At 44.6% G+C, this 23,577-nt stretch overlaps 1 protein-coding gene across 4 annotated transcripts in view; it reads left to right on the plus strand.

Moving 5' to 3' along the window:
* The first annotated feature begins 12,746 nt into the window (after positions 1-12,746).
* Positions 12,747-23,577, plus strand: part of ZNF18 (zinc finger protein 18) — a 31,368-nt gene continuing 20,537 nt past the window's right edge. For 2 of the 4 annotated variants that reach the window (XM_033184521.1, XM_033184525.1), the window contains exon 1: positions 23,003-23,081. The gene's annotated coding sequence lies outside the window, so the exon portion shown is untranslated. Of the gene's footprint in view, positions 12,764-22,173; positions 22,295-23,002; positions 23,082-23,577 lie in introns of those variants that run through there. The other 2 variants (XM_033184524.1, XM_033184523.1) reach the window with 2 other exon arrangements.

A 23,577-nucleotide genomic window follows, 5' to 3' on the forward strand; every position in this document is an offset into this window, starting at 1 on the left:
GACTGTGCCACTGCATTCTAGCCTGGGTGACAGAGCAAGACTCCGTCTCTAAAAAATAAAATAAAATAAAATATATATTTATATACACATATATAATAAATGATAAAATACTTCTTTCAGAACATCAACACAGCTTGCCAATGATTAGAAAAGATGGATTAAAAAATAGGGAAAAATAATAAATATATATATATGAGAAAACATTCAACCTAGCAAATTCATTAAGGGAAATTGGGAAATTGAATTTAAAAAGAAATACAATAAATATATAACTAATCCTATTTTTTGTCTAATAATACCTAATTCTGAATTTGTGATAAAACTGACATATACTTGCATTGCTGTTGGTATTGTTAACTGGTAAGATAAGAGCCAATAATTAGATCTGCATATGAAAAAAACAAGAATGCACTTTGATTTGTTCCAACTGAGGAAGCTATGTATGAGCTTTTTAACTTTTTCTTATGCTCACATTTCTCTTACATATTTGTGTTTTATGATTTCTTATGGACTAAATTGTATTCTGCTCCCTCTCCAAATTTATGTGTTGGAGTATCCTAACCCCCAGCATCTCAGAATGTGACTATATTTGGAAATAGGGTCTTTAAAGTAAAATGAGGTTATATGAGTGGAACCTAATCCAATATGACTGGTGTCTTTATAAAGAGATGCAGACACACAGAGTGAGGAGAAGATGATTGTCTACAAGCCACAGAGAGCGTCCTCAAAAGACACCAACTCTGCCTACACCTTGTACTTCCAGCCTCTATAACTGTGAGAAAATACATTTCTGTTGTTTATTGGTTCTCTTGGTACTTTGCTATGACATCCCTAGCAAACTAATACACAGTTCAGAAAAATAAATTGCTTAAAAAAGTTAACCTTTTTAGTAATTATAGTGGTAGCTGGCATAATCGTTGGGGAGACAAGAAGGCATTTAAGCAACACGTATAAATAACCAACAAATTTACATTTATAAGTTATCCTTAGGGAAATCCCCAAATGTGCCTGCAACTCCTGGCTCTGCCATGTAGTGATTTTATCTTCCCACTAGAGTAGATGAAAATAACAAATTAAGATGATTGTTAAGAGGAATGTATGGCAATATCAAAGTGCCCCATCCTGAAAGAGGCTACAGAGAAAGAGTAATGTCTGTGTATTCCTTGCTTAGAGAACCTTTGTTGAGAAATCTAACTTGCTTGTTCTTTTTGATACATATGTCAATGGTTAGATTAAAAATACATTTTTTTTTTTTTGAGATGGAGTTTTGCTCTTGTTGCCCAGGCTGGAGTACAATGACGCGATCTCTGCTCACTGCAACCTCCGCCTCCTGGGCGCAAGTGATTCTCCTACCTCAGCTTCCCAAGTAGCTGGGATTACAGGCATGCACCACCATGCCCGGTTAATTTTGTATTTTTAGTAGAGATGGGGTTTCACCATATTGGTCAGACTGGTCTCAAACTCCCAACTTTAGGTGATCCGCCTGCCTCAGCCTCCCAAAGTGCTGGGATTACAGGGGTGAGCCACCGCACCCGCCTCAAGAATACATTTTACACTTCACATTCCAAATAAAGAAAAAATAATTTACAACTGGATTTCACCTTAGGACCCCAATTTCAGCCTCTGGGAAAGAAACAAGGTCAGATACCTCTATTTGGATGGAACAGTCACCAGATATTCCATATAGCCTCAACAATTGTCTTTGAGCAAAATGCCCACCCTCAAATTGCCAAGGGCTCAGGACCAGGCCACCCAATGATGCATGTTGCCTCTTCAGGCAGAGAGCTGCAAGCTCTGCAGTTTTCTGGATGTCATTTGAGCATTGCATTTAATTGGAAATACAGGGCCTGTGAGAAACTTTAACCAGTTCACACCATTAAAGAACCAAAGTTTCATCTAGTTCAGATACAAGAATATATTACTTTTTTTTTTTTTGAGACAGAGTCTCGCTCTGTTACCCAGGCTGGAGTATAGTGGCATGATCTCAGCTCACTACACCCTCCACCTCCGGGTTCAAGTTATTCTCATGGCTTAGCCTCCCAAGCAGATGGCACTACAGGCACACATCACCATGCCCAGCTAATTTTGTTGTAATTTTAGTAGAGACGGAGTTTCACCATGTTGCCCAGGCTTGTCTTGAACTCCTGGCCTCTAGTGACCCACTCACCTTGGTCTCCCAAAATGCTAGAATTACGGGCGTGAGCCACCACGCCCGGCCACTATTACTAATTTTGACTATTAATAATCATGCAGATGTATAAAGATTTATGAGCAAATGTTCATGACAACATTATTTATGTGAGTGAAAGAATGTAAATATCTCACTGTAAGTCATTACCAAAAGTGAATACCATGCTACCATTTATGCTAGTGAATACCATGGTCTCACCAAATACAAACATATTACGAAAGCATGGGATTCTATTCTGCAAGAACTACACCCACAACCTGTCCACGTATTCTGTATTCCATTACTGTAACCTCACTGGGAAAAAAAAAAAAAAAAAGGACTGGGCACGGTGGCTCACGCCTGTGATTCTAGCACTTTGGGAGGTCAAGGCAGGCAGATCACCTGAGGTCAGGAGTTCGAAACCAAGCTAGGCAACATGGCAAAACCCCATCTCTACTAAAAAGACAAAAATTAGCCGGGCATGGTGGCGCATGCCTGTAATCCCAGTGACTCAGGAGGCTGAGGCAGGAGAATCACTTGAACCCAGGAGTCAGAGGTTGCAGTGAGCCAAGATCATGCCACTGCACTCCAGCCTGGGAGACAAAGGGAGATTCCATCTCAAAAAATAAATATATAAATAAATTAATTAACTAATAATAAATAATTTTTAAAAAAAAACCTAAAATAGAGGGAAGGAAGCTTGGAGATTAACTGGGAAGGGGAAAACGGAACTTTCTGGGGTAATAGCCATATTCTATACCTTGATAAGTGTTTGGGTCACACAAGGGTAAGCACCTGTCAAAATGCAGCAAATATATGCTAAAGATTTGTGCATTTCATTGTATGTAAATTTTACATCAAAAGAAAAACCCGAAAACAAATATCAGGCTGGGTGTGGTGGTTCAAGCCTATAATCCCAGCACTTTGGGAGGCCACGGTGGGCCGATTACTTGAGGCCAGGTGTTTCAGACCAGCCTGGCCAACATAGCGAAACCCTGTCTCTACTAAACATACAAAAATTAGCTGTGCATGGTGGCGCATGCCTGTAGTCCTGGCTACTAAGGAGGCTGAGTATCAAGAGAATCGCTTGAACCCAGGAGCCGGAGGTTGCAGTGAGCTGAGATCGCACCGCTGGACTCCAGCCTGAGCGACAGAGCAAGACTCTGTCTCAAAAAAAAAAAAAAAAAGAAATACAAATATAAAACTCTAGCTAATTATAGGAGTCCTGCAGTATTTAAGAGGATATAATGCTGATATCTGCAATTTACTTTGAAAAAATAGTTGAATGTTAGGATAGAGGGATAGAAAGATGGATAGAGATATGCTAAAACAAGCGTAATAAAATGTTAATGGTGACATCTAGGTGGTGGATAGACTACTATTAACTACAATTTTTTCCACTATATGTCTGAAATTTTTTATAATAAAATATTAGGGAATATAAAAAGCATGACAGGCCAGGTGCGGTGGCTCAAACCTGTAATCCTAGCACTTTGGAGGCCGAGACGGGCGGATCATGAGGTCAAGAGTTCGAGACCACCCTGGCCAATGTGGTGAAATCCTGTCTCTATTAAAAATACAAAAATTAGCTGGATGTGGTGGTGCATGCTGGTAATTGCAGCTACTCGGGAGGCTGAGGCAGGAGAATCACTTGAACCCGGGAGGCAGAGGTGGCAGTGAGCTGAGATTGCACCACTGCACTCCCGCCTGGGCGACAGAACTAGACTCCGTCTCAAAAAAATAAAATAATTAAGAACATTTGGCTGGGCATGGTGGCTCACACCTGTAATCCCAGCACTTTGGGAAGCCGAGGCAGGCGGATCATGAGGTCAGGAGACCAAGACCATCCTGGCCAACATGGTGAAACTCCGTCTCTACTAAAAACACAAAAATTACCTGGGTGTGGTAGTGGATGTCTGTAGTCCCAGCTACTTGGGAGGCTGAGGCAGGAGAATTGCTTGAACCCGGGAGTCAGAGCTTGCAATGAGCTGAGATCGCACCACTGTACTCCAGCCTGGGCGACAGAATGAGACTCTGTCTCAAAAAAAAAAAAAAAAAAGTAACTAAATCAGGAATGATGAATGTCCTTTCTTTTGTTGTTAAATAAACATGAAACAGAAAATATTTATTACCATACATTTATATTCTTTTAAAGTTTCATTAAAAATATGATTCAGGGGAACCGCCATCTTCCAGTAATTCACCAAAATGATGAATACAAAGGGAAAGAGGAGAGGCACCCGATGTATGTTCTCCAGGCCTTTTAGAAAACGTGGAGTTGTTCCTTCGGCCATGTACATGCGAATCTAAAAGAAAGGCGATATTGGCCGGGCGCGGTGGCTCAAGCCTGTAATCCCAGCACTTTGGGAGGCCGAGACAGGTGGATCACGAGGTCAGGAGATGGAGACCATCCTGGCTAACACGGTGAAACCCCGTCTCTACTAAAAAATACAAAAAACTAGCCAGGCGAGGTGGCAGCGCCTGTAGTCCCAGCTGCTCGGGAGGCTGAGGCAGGAGAATGGCGTGAACCCGGGAGGCGGAGCTTGCAGTGAGCCGAGATCCGGCCACTGCACTCCAGCCTGGGCGACAGAGCGAGACTCCGCCTCAAAAAAAAAAAAAAAAAAAAAGAAAGGCGATATTGTAGACATCAAGGGAATGGGTACTATTCAACAAGGAATGCCCCACAAGTGTCACCATGGCGAAACTGGAAGAGTCTACAGTGTCCCCCAGCATGCTGTTGGCGTTGTTGTAAACAAACAAGTTAAGGGCAAGATTCTTGCCAAGAGAATTAATGTGCCTGTTGAGCACATGAAGCACGTGAAGAGCCAAGATAGCTTCCTGAAACGAGTGAAGGAAAATTATCAGAAAAATAAAGAAGACAAAGAGAAAAGTACCTGGGTTCAACTGAAGTGCCAGCCTGCTCTATCTACCCAGAGAAGCACACTGTGAGAACCAATGGGAAGAAGCCTGGGCTACTGGAACCTATTCCCTATGAATTCATGGCATAATAAGTGTTTACAAAATCAAAGACCGGCCAGGTGCAGTGGCTCACGCCTGTAATCCCAGCACTTTGGGAGGTTGAGGCGGGTGGATCATGAGGTCAAGAGATCAAGACCATCCTGGCCAACATGCTGAAACCCAGTCTCTACTAAAAATACAAAAAAAACTAGCTGGGCGTGGTGGCGGGCGCCTGTAGCCCCAGCTACTCGGGAGGCTGAGGCATGAGAATCGCTTGAACCCGGGAGACGGAGGTTTCAGTGAGCCAAGGTTGTGCCACTGTACTCCAGCCTGGCAACAAAGCAAGACTCCGTCTAAAAAAAAAAAAGAAAAAAAGATTCAGAAACAAATTTTTTGGAAGCTGTTTTAAAGAAAAGCAGTCTGTTCTTATAAATACATTCTGTTTTACTTACACAAAACTTTTCCTTTTTTCTCTTTAAGGCACCAGAAAATAAATGTACTGAGTTTCTATTCTTGGCTCAGATTCAATTAGAATAGTGAAGAATTACAAGATATATAAATGAAAAATCCTGTTCATTTAGTAAACATTTCATGCTATATTTATACAGTGAAATTCATTGATAGTACCTTTTTTTTTCTTATAAGTTTTTATTGGTTGTAATTAAGCCTGAGAATAAAGTCTTGTGAAACTATCCTTTCCATTACCGTCTATTCTGACTATCTACTGATGTTCTGACTATCTATTCCGACTGTCTATTCTCGACAGGCACCACAATAAAGCTTTCACCCCTGTTTTGGTCTGTTAAATCCAAGCCACATGTGCAGTCAAGGAAAAGGTGATGTTCCTGTAGTCTTTTCTAAACTACCATCTCCTAATATTCCATAGATAAGCCATATTTTAGGCACTTGTTCTACCATCTCGCAAATCTGTATGTTGGAATTCTAGGAATATATGTTAATAGATCATTTGGTGTATTTTAAGTGGTTTTTCAGGAAGCGAAGTTAGGGTATTTGTTGTTTTTTTTACGTCTTAGGCAGGCAGGAGCAAGGAGGCATGATTTAAAAGCTCAGGAGGCCGGGCGCGGTGGCTCACGCCTGTAATCCCAGCTCTTTGGGAGGCCGAGGCAGGCGGATCACGAGGTCAGGAGATCCAGACCATCCTGGCAAACACGGTGAAACCCCGTCTCTACTAAAATACAAAAAAAAAAAATTAGCCGGGCACGGTGGCGGGCGCCTGTAGTCCCAGCTTCTGGGGAGGCTGAGGCAGGAGAATGGCGTGAACTCAGGAGGCTGCGGAGCTTGCAGTGAGCGGAGATCGTGCCACTGCACTCCAGACTGGGCGACAGAGCGAGACTCCGTCTCAAAAAAAAAAAAAAACTCAGGAATGGTCGGGCACAGTGGCTCACGCCTGTACTCCCAGCACTTTGGGAGGCCAAGGCGGGTGGATCACCTAAGGTCAGGAGTTCGACACCAGCCTGGCCAACATGGTGAAACCTTGTCTCCACTAAGAATACAAAAATTAGCCGAGCATAGCCTGTAATCTCAGCTACTCGAGAGGCTGAGGCAAGAGAATTGCTTGAATCTGGGAGGCGGAGGTTGCAATGAGCCAAGATCATGCCACTGCACTCCAGCCTGGGTGACAGAGCAAGACTCCGTCTTGAAAGAAGAAAAAAAAAAAAGGAAAAAGAAATAAAAGTTCGGGAATGAGTGGTGCAGAGATGGGTGGAAATTGATCATGGAGGACCAGAGGACCCTGTTTTCTAGATGTCCAAATGATACAATTTGGAAGAAAAAGAACGTGGCTGTCCTGAACCCAAGGCTATCCTCCTGGAACCCCCGAGTGGAGCAGGCAGTTTTAGAAGTAGCCGTGTAGGGATAAAAGGATGGGGGGGGGGACAAAAACAAAAACAAAAAAGCATTGTCTACACCAACCCATGTCTCCTCGAATATATCTGTTTTCAGGTATGTGAAGGAAAGTTAAGATAATTCAGTGGATTCTTCACTGGAAAAAAGGCGAGATCCCAGTTTATAAGTGAGTATAACCGTGAAAACTTGCTTATTTCTCCCAGACAGGCTTGAGATTTGAGTTCCTTTCTTCCCTTCATTTCCTTCAGTGAACACTGGCTGATATCTGTATAGCTTGTGCCCATAAGACAGGAATTGGCCAGGGGTGTCACAATTGTAAATACTATGCTCTGAATTTTGGACCATGGTATCTAAATTTTGGTTCTTGGGATATAGTTATGACCTAAACTAAATTTTTTTTTTTTAAATTTTTATCTTTTGAGATAGCGTCTTGCTCTGTCGCCCAGGCTAGAGTGCTGTGGCACAATCTCAGCTCACTGCCAAGCTGTGGTTCCCGGGTTCACACCACTCTCCTGCCTCAGCCTCCTGAGTAACTGGGACTACAGGCGCCTGCCACCACGCCCGGCTAATTTTTTGTATTTTTTAGTAGAGACGGAGTTTCACCATGTTAGCCAGGATGGTCTCGATCTCCTGACCTCGTGATCCACCTGCCTCGGCCTCCCAAAGTGCTGAGATTACAGGTGTGAGCCACCGTGCCTGGCTTTAGACTAAATTCTTATCTGTTGACCTTGACCAAATTCCTTCGTATTTCTCTTTTGGGAGTTCCCTGAATAATAAGGATCTTGGGGGGAACAACAGTTCCTAGATGCCTACCATCTGGTGGAGGCCACAGACTGATAATAAGTATCAAGTGAACTGTGGGGTAAGGGATTTAGCAAGAGCAGCACCCCGCCCAATCTGCAATAGTCAGCTCCTAGGCCCTGTGACCAGCAAAGGCTTTGGGCATCCCCAGTAGACTCTACAACTCAGACTCCGAGGTGAGCATCATTAACCTTAACTCCTCTGCCTTCTGGAGAATATTTGAGTGCAGTCTTGCTCGAATGCCTTCAGGGTCCAGATGGTACTGTAAGTATGTCAAAAACACATGAGCTAAAGGGATGGTCAAAGTTGGCCATGGTGGCTTGAGCCTGTAGTCCTAGCTACTTGGCAGGCTGAGGCATGAGGATCCCTTGAGCCCGGGAATTCAAGCCCAGCCTGGGCAACATAGCTAGACCCTCCCATCTCTGAATAATAATAATAGTAATAATAATGGATAGTCAGACTTATGACCCACTGCAAATTGTATGCATGACTAAAAGGCATTCCAGTTCAAGTACATTTTTTTAAATTGTGCTTGCCAAAGAAAATACATGCTTTGGCGGGGCGCGGTGGCTCAAGCCTGTAATCCCAGCACTTTGGGAGGCCGAGACGGGCGGATCGCGAGGTCAGGAGCTCGAGAACCATCCTGGCTAACACAGTGAAACCCCGTCTCTACTGAAAAATACAAAAAACTAGCCGGGTAAGGTGGCGGGCGCCTGTAGTCTCAGCTACTCAGGAGGCTGAGGCAGGAGAATGGCGTAAACCCGGGAAGCGGAGCTTGCAGTGAGCTGAGATCAAGTCCCTGCACTCCAGCCTGGGCCACAGAGCGAGACTCCGTCTCGAAAAAAGAAAAAGGAAAAGAAAAAGAAAATACATGCTGCCAGTTTCCAATTCCTGGTTGGAAGGGTCCATATCGGCCTCAGAGAGGAGAACTGACCTTGGATAGAACTCTGTAAGCTTAAATGAATGCATTCCTTGCTTAATTCCTGGTAACCAGCCCCTTCCAAGATGGGGTTTTTGTTTGGTGCTTTTGGCTACATGCGGCTGCTTCTTCCTATCTCCACAGGCAACCCGAGGCACTCTACAGTTGCTCTCCTCAAGACTTTCTACAGCAGACCACTGCTGCTGATTCACTTTATTTTCTTTCTGTTCTCTGAGCACCACTACATTCAGGTTTTTTTTTTTTTTTTTCAACCCTGGTGTCTGGTTAATTCCAATCATCTTCTCTCTCTGTGTTCCCCAGTGTTCAGACCCTTTGTGCTAATTAGCAGGGACAGACGAGTCACCAATCTTGCTGTTTCTCCAGGGGAAGAAAAAACTTGCTTTCTAAAAATTGATCCGTGAGACCTTCAGGAGCCACCACATGCTCCTGGAAGGTTCTGTCAGAGGGAGAAAGGTTCAGTCTGAAAAACCGAGTGCAGAGAAAATCTCCACGTGGGCAGGCGTCTAGCCATCCCCAGCAGCAGGCGGCAGGGACAGATGAGGCCTCCCACAGCTCAGTACTGATGGGATTTCAGGAGTCCTGGCTTTCAAGGTGAGATAGATGTCACAGACCCAGCAAGGCTAAAGTCTGACTGTCCAAAGTCAGCAGGGCCATCAGTCCAGCAACGAGTCAGGCACCTGAAAGTGAAGGAGGCCACAGGCAGCATCAAGTGACTGTACAAAAATCAGAATTCAGCTAACAAGGGGTCAAAGTGAGACATTTCGGAGGACCAAAGAATTCTGGGTGGGTGGAAGGTTTAAGGGGACACGAGGCCTCTTCCATAATCCCTCTAAGATTGTTACCTGTGTGGAACTCTCTAAGTTTTAAAGGATCCCTGGCTAATGAGATAAAGAAGCCTAAAGAGGCCGGGCGCGGTGGCTCAAGCCTGTAATCCCAGCACTTTGGGAGGCTGAGACGGGCGGATCACGAGGTCAGGAGATCGAGACCATCCTGGCTAACATGGTGAAACCCCGTCTCTACTGAAAAATACAAAAAACTAGCCGGGCGAGGTGGCGGGCACCTGTAGTCCCAGCTACTCGGGAGGCTGAGGCAGGAGAATGGCGTGAACCCGGGAGGCAGAGCTTGCAGTGAGCTGAGATCCAGCCACTGCACTCCAGCCTGGGTGACAGAGCCAGACTCCGTCTCAAAAACAAAAAAACAAAAAAACAAGAAGCCTGAAGACTTCAGAACCTTCCCAAATCTGCATCTGAAGGCTGCAGCTCTTTTTCTGGCAGGAACTGAAGCTCAAAAGGGAAATCAACATAGAGTCTTCAGTGGGAGATGATGTCTCAACATTTGGTGGTGAAGCTCTGTGGCTGAAACCCTGGCCCCCTTCTTGGTGGAGGAGGCCAGAATCTTGACATCTTACCAGAACAGAGATTAAGCTCAGAGGTACAGGCAGGACTCTAAAAAGACAGAAACAAAACAAAACAAAATAAAATAAAACAGTAAACATTGGCCTAACACAGAAAACCACATTCATGGTCATTAGGTGTCTCTATGAGGCCACAGTCACGTAATTCCTTTGGGTTTTAATTTTGAGATTAAAATATGATATTTATTACGTTATTACAGAATGTCTTACAATTTACATAATTAAGTTCATTTAGTTGAGACTTTTATGTTTGATAATTACAGCTTTTTTCTTTCTTCTGGGATATCTGGATGCTGTTGAAACATTGTGGCAAAAATAATGGTGTGGTAATATTTTTGCTCAGTTCCTTTTTTTTTTTGAGCTTTGGCACCTAGGCTGGAGTGTGGTGGTGAGATCATGGCTCACTGTGGCCTCAACCTCTGAGGCTTAAGTGACCCTCCCACCTCAGCCTCCCAAGTAGCAGGGTCCACAGGTATGCACCACCATGCCCAGTTAATTTATGCTCACTTCTAATACTTTTTTATTACTATTCTTTCTAGGAATCACCTATCCTAAAACAGATGATACATACAAATTACGATATCTCAATAACAGCTAGATTTTGCTGTGTGCCAAGGCACTGTTCTAGGTATTTTACATATATTGTCTCATTTAATTCGCTTAACAGTCCTGAGCATTAAGTGGCATTGTTCTCTCTCATTTTACTAATGAGAGGATTGAGATGCATAAAGATGGCTCTAATATATTATTATATTGGGGATATCTATGTTAGGAGTTCTGGATAAAAATCAGCCCGGAAACCTTGTTCTATTTTAACTTCTTCCAAAGCCATCTTGATTGCCAGTTAATTGTATTACTCCCTGTATTATCATCCTTCCTGCCCACATACGTTTTGGCAACTAACATCTGTTTGTGTCCTGAAGTTTGATTTAATAGACAATTATTTATGAACACGGATTTTAATGCCACTCACAATCAGTGCCAAAAACAGCACTTTGGAAGTTGTTAAAAAATCATATTTCCAGACTCTGCTTCTCAGATAATCTGATTCAGGAAAGAAGTCAAAATAGCCGGGCGCCGTGGCTCAAGCCTGTAATCCCAGCACTTTGGGAGGCCAAGACGGGTGGATCACAAGGTCAGGAGATCAAGACCATCCTGGCTAACCCGGTGAAACCCTGTCTCTACTAAAAAATACAAAAAACTAGCCAGGCGAGGTGGCGGGCGCCTGTAGTCCCAACTACTCGGGAGGCTGAGGCAGGAGAATGGCGTGAACCCTAAAGGCGGAGCTTGCAGTGAGCTGAGATCCGGCCACTGCACTCCAGTTTGGGCAACAGAGCGAGACTCCGTCTCAAAAAAAAAAAAAAAAGAAGTCAAAATAATGTGGAATTAACGTGCCCTCCATGTGAGTCTGATCTGTAGCCCAGTTTAAGAAGTTCTCAGACCTAGAACAGGGAGATCTACTCTTTCTTTTTTTTTTTTTTTTGAGACAGAGTCTTGCTCTGTCCCCCAGGCTGGAGTGCAGTGGCCGGATCTCAGCTCACTGCAAGCTCCGCCTCCCGGGTTTATGCCATTCTCCTGCCTCAGCCTCCCGAGTAGCTGGGACTACAGGCGCCCGCCACCTCGCCTGGCTAGTTTTTTTTTTTTTTTATATATATTTTTAGTAGAGACGGGGTTTCACCATGTTAGCCAGGATGGTCTCGATCTCCTGACCTCATGATCTGCCCGTCTCGGCCTCCCAAAGTGCTGGGATTACAGGCTTGAGCCACTGCACCCGGCCAATCATTGTTTTCCAGTAAAAGTATTTTGAGACTATGTATCCTCTGTTTGTGTATGTATGTATTCACAAATAATGTATACATGTGTTATTTTGCCTACATGTTGTACATTATAAAACATATTCAAAACTGAAAGTTAAAAAGGGTATGGTAAAAATGGAAAAATAATATTTTAAAATATATATCTTATTTATTAAATAAAGTTCTCACCAAAAATATAATACACCTCATTATTTGAGCAAATCTTTAATACTCTGTAATACAGAGAGTTTTAAAGTCGGGTTCTAAATTCAGTTTATTTTTGACACTTATTTATAATGGTTGTCAAAAGTGAAAAAAGAAACCTCCCAAACCTCCAAATGGGTAAAGTACATCATTGGCAGCAGATACTAAAAATGATATTTGTTTTTCAATGCCATCTGCTAATTAAGCTAAAAATTTTGATGAAATGTGGCTACTAATTTCCATAGTCTCTGATGTGAGTCAGTAGCTCTTACAAACTAATTGGAAGAGACATTGCATTTTCATAATTTTTACCAAGGGGCTTAAAGTGAAAAGCACAAAACTTTTTTTTTTTTTTTGAGACGGAGCCTTGCTCTGTCATCCAGGCTGGAGTGCAGTGGCACCATCTCGGCTCACTGAAAGCTCCGCCTCCCAGGTTCACGCCATTCTCCTGCCTCAGCCTCCTGAGTAGCTGGACTACAGGCACCTGCCACCACGCCCGGCTAAGTTTTTGTATTTTTAGTAGAGATGAGGTTTCACCGTGTTAGCCAGGATGGTCTCGATCTCCTGACCTCGTGATCCGCCCGTCTCCGCCTCCCAAAGTGCTGGGATTACAGGTGTGAGCCACCGCGCCTGGCCGCACAAAACTTTTTATATGGAATATTTTGTGTATTGATTTTTATATATCAGAACCTCCAAAGAGGCCACCAGTTTTCATTTGATTTGATGAAGTTTCATAAAGTAGTTGATAGAATATGACTTTAAGCTTTGTTAAATTTTCTTCATGTTCTGTATGTGTAATATATGCATATATTAGTACCTGTGTATACTTACTATCTATATATACAATCTGTATATATATAAATTCTGTATCCATAACCTGCATAAATATACATACATCACACATACATGCATATATATTTATATATACTTATATATGGGTACAAATATATAGACACACATATTTATACTTAGTGTGTGTATAAATACATAAACATTTCAAATCTAATTTACACACTCAGTGTAAATACATACACATAAATATACATCTTGTTAAGGCGCCATTCAGTATAGTGATACAAATATAAAGCACTTTTTTTTTTTTTGAGATGGAGTTTTGCTCTTATTGCCCAGGCTAGAGTGCAATGGCACGATCTTGGTTCACTGCAACCTCCATCTCCAGGGTTCAAGGGATTCTCCTACCTCAGCCTCCCGAGTAGCTGGGATTATAGGCATGTGCCACCACACCCGGCTAATTTTTGTATTTTTAGTAGAGACAGGGTTTCTCCATGTTGGTCAGGCTGGTCTCTAACTCCCAACCTCAGGTGATCTGCCCGCCTCAGCCTCCCAAAGTGCTGGGATTACAGGCTTGAGTCACCATGCCCAGCCATAAATGCACATTTCTAATAGACTTCTTAATATTTGAAATTATTTTGCCTGACTTTGGTTAGATCTGATTCATTGGCATTATCATTACTTTCCGACATATCTGCAAAAGGACTCAAGTTAGAAGTGTAGCTATGCTGTTTTATTGCTATTTACATGTGCCTGCGTTGTTACTGTTATCTTCAAATTGAGATTATTTTGCAAGAAACTTAAAACTAGGATCCCTTTTGCTAGGGTTAATTTAGTTAAAACTAGGTAATATAATCCATAAATCCACTGATTCCTGCACATATTAACTTCAATATGTCTCAATATGTTGAATAAGTGACAATGTAAAGACCTCACTTTTTCCTTTTTTAAGACAGAGTCTCGCTCTGTCGCCCAGGCTGGAGTGCAGTGGTGCAATCTCGGCTCACTGCAACCTCCATCTCCCGGGTTCAAGCGATTCTCCTGCCTCAGCCTCCCAAATAACTGGGATTACAGGCGTGTGCCACTGCACCCGGCTAATTTTTCTATTTTTAGTAGAGACGGGGTTTCACCATGTTGGTCAGGCTGGTCTCAAACTCCTGACCTTGTGATCTGCCTGCCTCAGCCTCCCAGAGTGCTGGAATTACAGGCATGAGCCACTGCACCTGGCCCAGGACCTCACTTTTTTTTTTTGAGACTGAGTCTCACTATGTTGCCAGCCTGGAGTGCAGTGGTACGATCTCGTTTCACTGCAACCTCCGCCTCCCAGGTTCAAGCAATTCTCCTGCCTCAGCCTCGTGAGTAGCTGGGACTACAGGCGAGCGCCACCACGCCCAGCTAATTTTTTTTTGTACTTTTAGGAGAAATGGATTTTCACCATGTTGGCCAGAATGGTCTTGATCTCTTGACCTCGTGATCCGCCGGCCTCCACCTCCCAAAGTGCTGGGATTACAGGCGTGAGTCACTGCACTCGGCCCAGGACCTCACTTTTAACTGCTCCATGGCGTGGGCCTCCTCACGTTCCCTTATGGCACCTTCTATATCCTGACTGAAGCCTGTTCAACATACGAGCAAACCAAGGAGCTGGCCAGTCCATTGTATTCAATACCAGTGAAGCTTAACTTCTTTTTTTTTTTTTTTTTTTTGAGACGGAGTCTCGCTCTGTCGCCCAGGCTGGAGCACAGTGGCCGGATCTCAGCTCACTGCAAGCTCCGCCTCCCGGGTTTACGCCATTCTCCTGCCTCAGCCTCCCAAGTAGCTGGGACTACAGGCTCCCGCCACCTCGCCCAGCTAGTTTTTGGTATTTTTTTAGTAGAGACGGGGTTTCACCATGTTGGTCAGGCTGGTCTCAAACTCCTGACCTTGTGATCTGCCTGCCTCAGCCTCCCAGAGTGCTGGAATTACAGGCATGAGCCACTGCACCTGGCCCAGGACCTCACTTTTTTTTTTTGAGACTGAGTCTCACTATGTTGCCAGCCTGGAGTGCAGTGGTACGATCTCGTTTCACTGCAACCTCCGCCTCCCAGGTTCAAGCAATTCTCCTGCCTCAGCCTCGTGAGTAGCTGGGACTACAGGCGAGCGCCACCACGCCCAGCTAATTTTTTTTTGTACTTTTAGGAGAAATGGATTTTCACCATGTTGGCCAGAATGGTCTTGATCTCTTGACCTCGTGATCCGCCGGCCTCCACCTCCCAAAGTGCTGGGATTACAGGCGTGAGTCACTGCACTCGGCCCAGGACCTCACTTTTAACTGCTCCATGGCGTGGGCCTCCTCACGTTCCCTTATGGCACCTTCTATATCCTGACTGAAGCCTGTTCAACATACGAGCAAACCAAGGAGCTGGCCAGTCCATTGTATTCAATACCAGTGAAGCTTAACTTCTTTTTTTTTTTTTTTTTTTGAGACGGAGTCTCGCTCTGTCGCCCAGGCTGGAGCACAGTGGCCGGATCTCAGCTCACTGCAAGCTCCGCCTCCCGGGTTTACGCCATTCTCCTGCCTCAGCCTCCCAAGTAGCTGGGACTACAGGCTCCCGCCACCTCGCCCAGCTAGTTTTTGGTATTTTTTTAGTAGAGACGGGGTTTCATCGTGTTAGCCAGGATGGTCTCGATCTCCTGACCTCGTGATCCGCCCATCTCGGCCTCCTAAAGTGCTGGGATTACAGGCTTGAGCCACCGCGCCCGGCCGAGCTTAACTTCTTTATCACATCTCCAGGCCCATGGATTTAAAAGTTCGAAGGGGTCTGCCTAAGTATGCAATGACTTTTTAAATTTAACTCCATCTGAGAACAATGCCCATACCTACAAACACTTGCATACAGGGGAGTTAGTCATTGAAATCCTGAAGTCTCAGATAGAGAATACCTTGTCTAAAGACATTTTATGGCTTCAGGAAAAAATTTCATTTGGTGAGAGACGCATGAGGATTTATCCACCATTTTTTTTTAAGGTATATACTCCAGGACTCAATCCAGGTTTGTGGTCCTGTGTGTCACTTGTAGGTACTATAGGAAGTCATTTCCCAGCCTCACCTGAACCTTCTTGAATAGTTTTATTATTATTATTATTATTTTTTTTTTTTTTGGAGATGGAGTCTCACGCTGTCACCCGGGCTGGGGTGGAGTGGCACAGTCTTGGCTCACTGCAACCTCCACCTTCCCAGGTTCAAGTGATTCTCCTGCCTCAGCCTCCCGAGTAGCTGGGATTACAGGCGCCCGCCACCATGCCTGGCTAATTTTTTGTATTTTTAGTAGAGATGGAGTTTCACTATGTTGGCCAGGCTGGTCTTGAACACCTGACCTTGTGATCCACCTGCCTCGGCCTCCCAAAGTGCTGGGATTATAGGCGTGAGCCACTGCACCCGGCCTCTTGAACATCTTAAAGATCTCCTCCAGGACATCCCACATAAAACGTGACATATGTTAGTATTTCTCCTAACCAGAGAAAAGCAATGACCATCTTGTTTAATTCTCTGTTCTCTCAATAGTCCTTAAAAGACGGTTCAGGTTCCTTCTGCCATGAATTAAATCACTCTTTGCTGTATTGAAGTCAACAGGAAACAAACTACATCTTGACGGCAAAGGGAGGGTGTTGGGAGTGGTTTCTGTTCTGGTCTCCTTTCCCTTCCTTGTCCGTGTGGTCAGCCATTTCCACACGGCTTACACTGATATGCTCCACTGACGCCGAGGTTCCTTTCACCTTGAGTCAATCCAAATCTTTCTGCTCCTCGGTTCCAGAGAATGTTTGTTGAAATAACTGATCTGGCTCACAACAATCTCATGCAATTTAACTTCATCCATATATTCATTTCAAGTTCTCACAGTATCTCCCATGATAGTTTGCCCAAACCTTATACAATTTCTTTGAACAGCTTGTCCTGTGAGCCCTACTTTATCCTGGGACAAATGCAGCAGAGAGAGGGCAGAGCATGGGATCTGCAGTCAGAAAAAGCAGAGTTGAAATTCAGCCTCAGTAACAATGTCTGCAGCTTTCAATCAGGCATTTACACACTCTGGATCTCGAATTTTGTTTTTAATCTCTACAATGGGAACAAAGATATTTGCCATGTCTGACTCTCATCAATGTTAGACTATTTTTTTCCCCTAATTAAAAAAGTTAATATCTTTTTTTTTTTTCTTTTTTTTTGAGACAGAGTCTTGCTGTCGCCAGGCTGGAGTGCAATGGCGAGATCTCAGCTCACTACAACCTACGCCTCCTGGGTTCAAGCAATTCTCCCGCCTCAGCCTCCTGAGTAGCTGGGACTACGGGCACACGCCACCACACCCAGGTAATTTTTGTGTTTTCAGTGGAGATGGGATTTCACCATGTTGGCCAGGCTGGTCTCGATCTCTTGACCTCATGATCCACTCACCTCGGCCTCCCAAAGTGCTGGGATTACAGGCATGAGCCACCGTGCCCAGCCAAAAAGTTAGTATCTTTTAGTCTATAAGAAATAGACTTGATCCTGCAGTTTTATTTTGTTTTCTCCCTTCCATCCTTCATCCTTTCTTTCTTTCTTCTTTTTTTCCCCACATGGTTCTTTTGGTCTACAGCTTTTACTTTTTTTAACCTCTTTGAACAACTCAGAATTTTTATTTTAAAATATCTTTCAGATTACTCTATTATCTCTGAATTTTGGAGTGCACGTGCTTTCATTGTTTTAGTAACTAGTGATTGTCATTTATAATAGAGTTTTAAACATTTATTTTTAGTTTTAATTGATGAATAATAATTGTATATATTTATGGGCTATAATGTGATGTTTTGATGTAGGTATACATTGTAAAAGTTTAAATCAAGTTAATTAACATATTCATTACCTCACCTACTTATTTTTTATGGTGAGAACATTTAAAATCTATTCTTTTTGTGATTTTGAAATATACATTTATTTTATTTTTTTTTAATTATACTTTAAGTTCTAGGGTATATATGCATAACGTGCAGGTTTGTTACATATGTATATTTGGTGTGCATGTTGGTGTGCTGCACCCATCAACTCGTCAGCACCCATCAATTCATCATTTATGTCATGTATAACTCCTAATGCAATCCCTCCCCCCCCCCCCATGATAGGTCCCAGTGTGTGATGTTCCCCTTCCCGAGTCCAAGTGATCTCATTGTTCAGTTCCCACCTATGAGTGAGAACATGCGGTGTTTGGTTTTCTCTTCTTGTGATAGTTTGCTAAGAATGATGGTTTCCAGCTGCATCCATGTCCCTACAAAGGAGGCAAACTCATCCTTTTTTATGGCTGCATAGTATTCCATGGTGTATATGTGCCACATTTTCTTAATCCAGTTTGTCACAGATGGACACTTGGGTTGATTCCAAGTCTTTGCTATTGTGAATAGTGCTGCAATAAACATATGTGTGCATGTGTCTTTGTAGTAGAATAATTTATAATCCTTTGGGTATATACCCAGTAGTGGGATGGCTGGGTCATATGGTACATCTAGTTCTAGATCCTTGAGGAATTGCCATACTGTTTTCCATAATGGTTGAACTAGTTTACAATCCCACCAACAGTGTAAAAGTGTTCCTATTTCTGCACATCCTCTCCAGCACCTGTTGTTTCCTGATTTTTTAATGATTCCCGTTCTAACTGGTGTGAGATGGTATCTCACTGTGGTTTTGATTTGCATTTCTCTGATGGCGAGTGATGATGAACATTTTTTTTTTTTTGATTGTTGTGAGACAGAGTCTCTCTCTGTCCCCCAGGCTGGAGTGCAATGGCGCAATCTTAGCTCACTGCAAGCTCCGCCTCTCGGGTTCATGCCATTCTCCTGCCTCAGCCTCCAGAGTAGCTGGGACTACAGGCACCCACTACCACACCTGGCTAAATGTTTTGTATTTTTAGTAGAGACAGGGTTTCACCATGTTAGCCAGGATGGTCTTGACCTTGTGATCCGCCCGCCTCGGCCTCCCAAAGTGTTGAGATTACAGGCGTGAGCCACCATGCCCAGCCTGAAGTATATGTTGTTATTAACTACGTTTACCACGCTGTGCAATAGATTGCTAAACTTACTCCTCTTGTTTAACTGGAACTTTTGCACCCTTTGATCAACACCTCTCCATTCCCCATTTTCTCTGTATGAGGAATTGCTTTTGGTGTGGCTTGTAACTTTTGACTTTAAGCTCCTCTTTAGTGGAGATTGTTTTCTGTGGGTGTTCCATGTGGCCTAGATTATGCAAGTACCCAGAAGCCTTGTAATTCAAAAATCAATTTCTACTCAAGAATATTTTTCAGTAATTGTCACTTTTTCTCCCCTTCCATACAAATTTTTCCTCCCTACTGGATCATTCTAATCAGTGTGTAAGCATGCTGTAAGATCTCCTAATTTGTCTCATTTTGCTATTTCTTTTTATAGCAAAACTTCTTGAATGACTTGTCTATATTTGCTGCACTAATTATTCTCTTCCTGTTCCTTATTGAACTTGTTCCATTCAGGATTTCTCTACTTCCAACCACTCTTAGTCAAGGTCACCAGTGATTTTATTCTGTTGCTCAAACAAATAGTCAATTCTTAATCCTCATCTTACATTTGATCATGGCATTTGATTAGTTGATGATTCTCTCTTTCCTTCCTTCCTTCCTTCCTTCCTTCCTGCCTTCCTTCCTTCCTTCTCTCTCTCTCTCTTTCTTTCTTTCGACAGAGTTTCATTCTTGTTGCCCAGGCTAGAGTGCAATGGTGTGATCTAGGCTCACTGCAACTTCTCCCTCCCAGGCTCAAACGATTATGTGTTTATGCCTTTTCCTAAGGTGCCAGTTTGTATATTACAGGCGTGCACCTCCACGCCAGCTAATTTTGTATTTTCAGTAGAGATGGGGTTTTTCCATGTTGGTCAGGCTGGTCTCGAACTCCAGACCTCAGGTGATCCGCCTGCCTCGGCCTCCCAAAGTGCTGGAATTACAGGCATGAGCCACCGCGCCCAGCGATTCTCTCTTTCTTTGAACACTTTATGTAGTTGGTTTCCCGCATACTGCTCTCCGTTTTCCTTCTACCTCAGTGGCTCCTCAGTCTCTTTCTCCTTTGATAGATTTTTCTTATTACCCTGACCCTTTATGTTGGTGTGGTCCAGGGCTTGGTCTTTATACCTCTTCTCTTTATTGTCACTCGTTGTCTCTGGGCTTAAACATTTGTGGGTGGGCGTGGTGGCTCACACCTGTAATCCCAGCACTTTGGGAGACTGAGGCAGGTGGATCACCTGAGGTCAGGAATTTGAGACCAGCCTGGCCAACGTGATGAAACCTCGTCTCTACTAAAAATATAAAAAGTAGCCGGGCACAGTGGCGTGCACCTGCAATCCCAGCTACTCAGGAGGCTGAGGCAGGAGAATCACTTAAATCTGGAGGTGGAGGTTGCAGTGAGCCAAGATTCTGGCACTGCATTGAGCAACAGAGCGAGATTCTGTCTCAAACAACAACAAAAACTTTTGCAATTTCCTCTGCCTGGAGGTTCCCACAGATACACACAAGACTTGCTTCTTAATTAACTTCAGGTCTGGATTCAAGGCTGTTTTATCTGTTAGTCCTTCCCTGACCATCCTGTATAACTTGCACTCCAGGTCTAACACTACCTCTCCTCCTTACCCCAACGTGATTTTCTTCACAACACCTATAATTACTACTTGTGTATTTATTTGTTGTCTAGCTCACCCTACAAAATATAAGTCCTGGGAGGGCTGGGATGTTGTGTGTTTAGTTCATTCTTGCATAGATAGCTATTGGAAGAGTGCTGGGCACATCATCTGGTAAATATTTATTGAATGAGTGAGTGAATAATAGAAATAGATGACACCTTTTCATTATTTCCTAAGCTGAGGTAGATATCTCCCTATTTTAAAAAACCTTTTGGTTGTTCAGCCTGTTTCGAAAGAAGTGTTTATGCCTTTTCCTAAGGTGCCAGTTTATAAAGAAATCATTAAACTTCAAAGTGTCATTTTCTTTTCTTTTTTTTTTTTTTTTGAGACGGAGTCTCACTCTGTCGCCCGGGCTGGAGTGCAGTGGCCGGATCTCAGCTCACTGCAAGCTCCACCTCCCAGGTTCATGCCATTCTCCTGCCTCAGTCTCCCGAGTAGCTGGGACTACAGGTGCCCGCCACCTCGCCCAGCTAGTTTTTTGTATTTTTTAGTAGAGACGGGGTTTCACAGTGTTAGCCAGGATGGTCTCGATCTCCTGACCTCGTGATCCGCCTGTCTCGGCCTCCCAAAGTGCTGGGATTACAGGCTTGAGCCACCGCGCCCGGCCCAAAGTGTCATTTTCATATCAGGAACCATCTACCAGGATTAGAGTTCTCAACCTGAGGTTTGTGGGTTCCAAGGATGGGTTTCAAGGCTGTGTTAGCTCCCTGAATTTGAGTGCAAAGTGTTGTATGTAGATGTGTATGTGCATTTTTCTTGGGAAAAGTTTTAGCTTCCATCAGTTTCACAAAGGAGTCAGGACCCAATTAATGGTTTTGAATTCTTGTTATCTTCCTTGGGTGTTGATCAGCTAAAAGCGAACACATTGAAGATAAAACTTATATAATCTTCCCCTCCAAACCACCTTATCTCTTAACTTTCTTAGAAGCAGAGCACATTGATGTTGGAAGCAACACCCAATGAAGGTGTCCCTCTAAATGTGCCTGGTAAATTGTTAGCCATGCTTTTCTCAGGAACTCAAAGCAGCACCGTCAATCACATGAATGTTAGAAACTTCCAGCTAGGTGCCATGGCTCATGCCTGTCATCCCAGCACTTTGGGAGGCCGAGGCGGGTGGATCACCTGAGGTCAGGATTTTGAGACCAGCCTGGTCAACATGGTGAAACCCCGTCTCTACCAAAAAAAAAAAAAAAAAAAAAAAAAGACTAGAAACTTGCACCTATGTCAGGCTGAAACAGTTTCACACACAGGAACTTGTTCAGACCCTGGGACTTAAGCGAACATGTCCAGTCCCTTTTCCACTGGTCAGTTTTTCAGGTACATGAAGATGTAATCCCTTCCCCGCATGAAGCTTTATTCCTCCAGAGGAGATATCTTTAATTCTTGTAAACATGGGACAGGTATAAGACACGTTATGATAATGACAGCTCTTTTTAAAATTTTTGTTTATTTATTATTAATTTTATTTCCATAGATTATTGGGGAACATGGCAGCTCTTTTTTTTTTGGAATACTCTCCTCTTTGCCAGTTGCCCAAGATGGAACACCCAAACTTTGACATGATACTTCTATTACGGCAACTTAGTATCACAAGATGACTGTCGTGACCCAGCACAGGATGGCCTGGAAACCGGCAACACTGGACGCCGGGGAAAGGGTAAGAAAGCCTTGGCCATTACAAATAGTGTGGAACTGAGCCGAGGGAGGGGTAGTGAGAAGAGAGGGCGAGGTGTCTGAGAGACAATGAGGTAAAATCAGAGGATTCAGCCATTGCCGGCGTGTGGGAAAGGGAAGAAGGGAAGAGTCAGGGATGACATTTGTTGAGAGAGAGACGTAGGTGGAAAGAGGATGGCACTACATTGGACTAGCCCCAACCGAATAGGGAGAAGTGGGAGAGGACCCAGGGGATGCAGAGCTGGTGAGAGTGGGAGAATCAAGACAGAGGAGGAAGGTTGGGGCAAATCAAATGTCTCAGGGAGGCCAAGTGAGGGAAGAACGGATAGGAGGAGCAAGGCGCCGGTTAAGAATCAGGGATAATGGCAGAGCGTTGCAGCTTTGGGTGTGGGGACTGGCAGGAAGGGTTTGGGAGAAACAAAGAAATAATCTTTGAAGACCTCGCAGTGCTTGGCGGAGTGCCTGACACAGAATAGGCGCGCAATAAATGACGGGTGAGAAGTGAAGGAAGTCAGGAACAGTGACTAGTAAGTGACGAAAGGAACCGAGGGTGGCGTTGACTCGGGAACCGCACTGCAGTGTCGGCGGAGGCTCCTGGGCCGCAGCGCCAGAGAGGGGCGGGGCGTCCCCGACTGCCAATAGGAGCTTCGGTATCAGCCCAGCCCCGCCCCTAGCTCCGCCTGGTGCCGCACGTCGCTCGCCTGCCGCCTGAGGCGCGCGCAGCCGCCCAGCTCCCGGAAGTGCGCCCGGAGCCGGCGCCGCGGGCCGAGGTGAGCGCGCGTGCGGGGCGGTCCCGGCCTCCGGCCGCTCGGGGTCAGGCCTGGCGCTATCTGCGTCCGCGTCTGACTCAGCTGGGTCCCCCGGAGCGGCGGAGGGGCCAGCGGGTCCCCGCGCTCATGTGTCTGGGAGCGCGCGGGGGACGTGGCGAGTGCGGGGCCGGGGCAGCCATGGCTGGGAGTGGACCCTGGGTGCGGGGGGATGTGTGAACCCCGTCCCGGCTATGCGTTCCTGTGCCTGTGCGCACCGCGGGACCGGCAGGGTGTCTGCACTGGGACCGAAAACGGGCTCCTCCCCGCCGTCTTCCCCTAAGGGCTGAAAATGAGTCTCGGGAAGAGGAAACCCGATGGGATGCTGTCTGGAGTCTCTCCCTCTCTCATTAGAGTGCTGTCGGCGTTTGAGGGGGCGCATGGTGGAGAATACGTATCCGATGAGCAGCGCTGACCTGGCCTCGAGCACTAAATGCCAGTTCCCCTAGCTGCTTGTGAC

The sequence above is a fragment of the Trachypithecus francoisi genome, unplaced genomic scaffold, assembly GCF_009764315.1.
Source record: "Trachypithecus francoisi isolate TF-2019V2 unplaced genomic scaffold, Tfra_2.0 Lachesis_group20, whole genome shotgun sequence".
NCBI lineage: Eukaryota > Metazoa > Chordata > Mammalia > Primates > Cercopithecidae > Trachypithecus > Trachypithecus francoisi.